Consider the following 5947-nt stretch of genomic DNA (forward strand, 5'->3'; position numbering starts at 1 on the left):
GTGCATGTTTAGAAGACAGTGTGCTGTGTAGGTATGCATAGCGTGTGTGTATACAGGGTGAGTTTCAAAAATTGCTGAAAATAATTACAAAATCATCAGTAAAACTAGATTAGAAATGTTGATTTGAAACTGTAAAATTCATGTAACCATTGGAAGCTCTGGAGTTTGAGAACTTTAAAATCAAGAAGTTTCTGTTGTACTATTCAGCAGAGTTGAAAACTGTTATGCATCTTATTCATTGAGATTGGAAAGAAAGGTAACATCAGGTTTGTGAATGGAACTTGGCATTTCTAAAAACAAAGGTTATAAAAACAAAGAAGTGTTGTTACAATTACATAAGGCACTGGGGAAACCACACCTGGAATACTGTGTCCATTCTTGGTCTCCTACGTGAGGATGGATGTGGTGGCACTGGGGCAGTTCAGAGGAGGTTCACCAGGTTGATTCTAGGGATGAAAGGGCTGACATATGAGGTGTGATTGAATAGTTTGGGCTTGTACTCGCTGGAGTTCAGAAGAATGAGGGGGGATCTGTTTGAGGAATATAAAATGCTAAAGGGGATTGATAAGGTGGATATGGAACAGTCTCAAACAAGAGATCATAGACATAAAATCAGAAGAGGTAGGTTCAAAACTGAGATAAGGAAAAACTATTTCTCTCAGAGGATTGTGAATCTGTGGAACTCACTGCCCCAGAGTGCAGTGGAGACAGAATCAACACATTCAAGAAAGAAATGAATAGGTTTCTGATGAAAAGCAGGAGATAGGGTTTGGGGAGCAGGTAGGAAAGTGGAGTTGAGGCCAGGATAAGATTAGCCATGATCATGGCGGAGCAGACCCAAAGGGCTGAATTGCCTATTCCCGATCCTAATTCCCGCTCTTAGAGTAAAGGGAAGACCTTTTAGAATGGAGATAAGGAGAAACTATTTCAGCCAGGTGAATCTATGGAATTCATAGGCTATGGAGGCCAGATCATTGAGTACATTTAAGACTAAGATAGCTAGGTTCTTGATTATCAAGGGGATCAAGGGTCACGGGGAGAAAGCAGGAGAATGGGGTTGAGGAACTTATCAACCATGAGTGAATCGCGGAGCAGACTCGGTGGGCCGAATGGCTTAATTTCTGCTCCAATGTCTTATGGTCTTCCTGTGTTCCTATGATTTGAACCTCGAATGGGTTTGGTGGTTGGGGACCAGAGTTTGAAGCAAGACTGACAGGAGGAGGAATTTCTTCTCTCAGAGGGTTGAGTATCTTTGGAGCTCCTTGCCACAGACAGCTGCGGGGACAGAGTCCAGTAAGGGACTCAAAGTTTATGGGGAAGGGCAAGAAAGTGGATATGAGGAATACATGATCTGCCATGATCCTACTGAATTGCAGAGCAGGCTCAAGGGGCCAAACTTTACTATTTCTTCTGATCATATGGTCCGAATGTAAAACCTTTGGCATGTACATTCTAGAACAGTTATTTAGATGCAACTTGTATAGCAAATACATTAAAAGTCAAATCTACTTCCGTAGATATCTCATGAACTTACATTGTAACCACGTGAAGAAAATATAACTAAATACTATAGTTGAGAGTTAGTCCTACTTTGCAGCAATGACCAGAGAGGTCATTGATGGGATGGAGGATTCAAGTATTACAGACATTGATTAAGCTCAGCACTGTGCTTTCAATGTAATATTTTGGTAGTAGTGAAGTTGAGAAACAGTGTTGAGATAATCGAAGTCAGTAAACATTCACATCTTCTCCCATTCTCACTACACACACACACACCACCAGACTCTTCCCTACACCCACGACACTCTCTCTCTCTATATATATGTGTAATATATATATATTATACCAGCCCCATCTCCAATCTTCTTGTCCAATGTTCTGGAACATGCTACCACCTCCCAAATCTGAGCCTCTCTCTACTGCTTCTTGCTGCTTGAATTCTTCACGATAAGCTTCCATTCATCCAACAGTATAAAACAGCTCTAAGTAAAATCACAGATTATAACCTCTGTGATTATGGTGCTTCTGTATTTTAACATGGTCGGTTGCATCATCATTCTGTAACAGCTGTTTTTCACTGTTGGTTGCAATCTTGATTCTTGATCATAGCAAGTGAATGCCTATCTATTATATTTTCTCCCAACACCACTACTTAATCTTAGGCCCTCCTCTGCACATCGACAAAGTCATCGAGATCTGCAGTCAGCTTCCACGTCGTGACACATAACTTCATCTCCACTGCAGTGCTGTCAGAATGAGTTGTGTGGACAATATGTTTTTCTCTAGAATGTACTGAATGAACTTCCCTCCACTGCACCCTCAGGCAGTGCGTTCCAGATCCTAATCACTCACTATGTAAAAGAGCCTTTCCTTTTGCTTAATTGATTAATTACTTTAAAGCCGTCTCCCTCATTCTTGATCCTTTTAAGAGTGGGAACATTTCTCCCTATTTACTCTGTCCTGATCTCTCATGATTATGAATACTTCAATCAGATCTCCTCTCAGCCTTCTCTTCTCCAAGGAGAACAGTTCCATCTGCTAAAATTTATCTTCATAACTGAAATTCCTCATTCCTGAAAACATTCTCAAAAACCTCTTCTGCACTCTCTCCAATACTTTCACATCTTTCCTACAGTGAAGTGCCTAAAACCGAATGGAATATTCCAGCTGAGGGTAAATTATCATCCTATCCGAGTTCAACAAAACTTCCTTGCTATTGTACTCTATGGCTCTATTAATGTAGTCTAAGATGCTATACGCTTTATCAATTGATCTCGTAACCTAAATTACCACTTTTAACAACTATGCAGATATATATCCAGATACTTCTTCTCCTGTACCAATTTTAGAGTGGCACACTTTAGCTTAACTGTCTCTCCATGGATTTCCTATCGAAATGTATCAGCTCACACTTTGCATGGAACTTCATCTGTCACATATCTACCACTTCACCAACTTATCTAAGTTCTTTTGAAGTGCTCTAGTACCCGCACAGTTTACAAGGCTTCCAAGTTCTGTATCATATGCAAATATTCAAACAGTGCCCCATATGCCAAAGTCCAGATCATTCATACGTAGGAAGAAAAGCAAGAGTCCCAACACTGAACCTTGGGAAATTTAATCCCCTAGCCAGAAAAAAAAATGTCTTACCCAATGCTCTGTTTGCTAACACTTAGCTAATTTTATATCCACGTTGCTGTCCCTTTCATTCCATGAGCTCTAACTTTGCTCACAAGTCTGTGTTGCAGCATTAGGTCAAAGGCCTTCTGGAGGTCCATATGCAGACTGATCAACTGTCTCTAAAACCTCATCAAAAATATACCCAAATTGATCCACGTCATCATTCATTTAGTCCTGAGATATTATTTCCAGAAGTTTCTCAACCACCATAGTTAAAAAATTGACTAGTCTGTAGTTGCTTGTCTTATCCTTATAACCTTTTTTGAACAAGGGCATAACAGTTGTAATTCTTTACTCCTTTGGCACCATTTCTTAGACTAAGGAAGACAGAAAAGTTATGGTTATAGCCTCCGAAATTTCGATTCTCACTTCCTTCAGTATCCTTGAATGCATTTCTTCCAGTCTTAGTGCTTTGTCAACTTTCAATATAGACAGATTTTTCAACACCTCGATGTCACCAATTTTAAACCCTGCTAGCCACTGAATTTCCTGGTCTTTCATTATGTCTTTCATGGTAATGACAGATACAAACTATTCATTTAATATTTCAGCCATGCCCTCAGCTGTCACATGTAAAACACCTTTTTGGTCCCTAAATAGTCTAGTCCTCCTTTTATCACCTTTTTACTAATTATAACCATACAAGAGACTTTGGAATTCTCCTTCATGTCAGCTGCTAGTCACAATCCACCTCTCCTTCTTTTATTTGCTGTTGCATCTTCCCTCCAAACGTTTCATAATCAGCCCGGTTCTCAATTGAATTTTTGACCTGACATTTGTTGTAAGCACACGTTCTTCTTTACCATCATTTCTGCCGCATTTGACATCCAGGATACACTAGATTTGTTTGTCCAATATTCCCTTTTGAGGAAATATATTTTGAACGCGTCCACTGTTCAGTTACCGTTTATTACGCCAACCTTTGACTCCAATTTATTTCACTCAGATTCATTCTTATTCCATTGTAGTTTTTCTAGTACTAATTAATTATTCTTACCATGATTGTTCATTCTATTTTTCTATAATTAGCCCCAACGTTATGACATAGTGATCAATATTCCTTAATGTTCGTCCACCAAAACTTGATCTAGTTAGCCACTCATTCTCAAGAACAACATGTCGTGGTATGTGACGATACAATGGCTTTAAGAGGTGTATTTTGTCCTGATTTTTTTTTTTAAGAAGAAAGGATGAGACAGAGGAGGCAAGCAGTCTGCTCAAAGGTAATAAAGTAAACAGCTTTTGAGGTTCTGTTTTTTTTAAAAAGTTGAAGCAATAGAAGCAGCCTGAATGGGTGGGGTCAAGCTCCCATGGAACCAGGATTTTTAGGTTTAGCTTTCAGACGATGCTGGGCCTTGAAGCTAGATATGGAAGCTTTATTTTCCTCTCTCTTTTACAGCTAAAAGCTGGGGTTCTCTTCCTGCTGTGGAATTGCATGTGAGACAATCTATTTTACTGAATTTGCCCTTGTCAAGGGTGTGTTTATGGGATGTTACTATATTGGAACAGTTAATCGGTCATAGTTTTATATATACATTGTTTATATGTCTAATATATATATTACTATTTTGTTAAGCATTTTAATAGACTTACAATTAAGATAATGCTTTTTTTAATTTTTAAATAAAAAATAAAGTGTGTTTTGCTTAAAATTGAGTAGTTTGACCAATCGAATTGCATCTGGAATGCAATGCCTTATACTTATAAAGTAGGAATTTTAAAACAGCACAGTGACTGACTATCTATAACTTGTCTGTTTTTTGAACAAAATAGAATGTATCTGCAAATACAAATTCACCCCATAGATTTGCGTGTGTGTGAGAGAGAGAGGGGGTGGAAGAGAGAGAGAGTGTGAGTGTGTGAGTGAGTGAATGTGTGAGTGAGTGAATGTGTGAATGAGTGAGTGTGTGAGTGAGTGTGAGGGTGAGTGAGTGTGAGGGTGAGTGAGTGTGAGGGTGAGTGAGTGTGAGGGTGAGTGAGTGAGTGTGAGGGTGAGTGAGTGAGTGTGAGGGTGAGTGAGTGAGAGAGACAGAGAGATATATACAGGAAATGATGCTCAACTCACCGATCGCCAGTTCCAATGTGCCACAGCAAAAAACGGTAATGACTTCCTCAGAAGACAGGCACTGGATATGTCCGATAGCGTACCCTTTGTCATCCAGTACTTCCTGGGAGCAGAGAAACTACGCCTTGTTCTTCATAGCTTTTAACACATTATCAATGACGATGAGCACCTCGCCTAGATCTTCCCACGCCTCCACTTCTTGCCTTCAAACAACCGCCAAACCTTAAACAAATTGTTCGTAGCAAACTACCCAGCCTTCAGCACCACACCACACAAAGTTGTCATGGCAACCTGTGAAAGACATGTCAGATTTTCGACATGGACGGTACCGTCACATGTGGGAAAACCACCCACCACGTCCACGGTGGATACTCATGTGACTCAGCCAACATTGTTTATCCCATATACTGCAGGCAAGGATGCCCCGAGGCATGGTATATTCACGAAACCATGCAGACGCTACCACAACAGATGAATGGACACAGCATAAGAATCACCTGACAGGAATGTTCCCTCCCAGTGGGGGAACACTTCAGCAGTCAAGGTCATTCGGTCTCGGATCTTTGGGTAAACAAAAACGCAGTCACCAAGCAAAGGCTAATAGCCAAGTTTGGTATCCATGAGGATGGCCTCAACTGGGATCTGTGCTCATGTCGCATTACAGGTGACCCCACCACACTATACACTCACACACACACACAC

The 5947-nt window shown here is 40.3% G+C and overlaps 1 protein-coding gene across 1 annotated transcript in view; it reads right to left on the reverse strand.

The window, feature by feature from the left end:
• The window catches only part of cacna2d2a (calcium channel, voltage-dependent, alpha 2/delta subunit 2a), a 668643-nt gene that overhangs the window by 403115 nt on the left and 259581 nt on the right, over positions 1–5947 (reverse strand). The gene's annotated exons all lie outside the window — the stretch shown is intronic.

The sequence above is a fragment of the Rhincodon typus genome, chromosome 16 (genome assembly GCF_021869965.1).
Source record: "Rhincodon typus isolate 14 chromosome 16, sRhiTyp1.1, whole genome shotgun sequence".
Lineage (NCBI taxonomy): Eukaryota > Metazoa > Chordata > Chondrichthyes > Orectolobiformes > Rhincodontidae > Rhincodon > Rhincodon typus.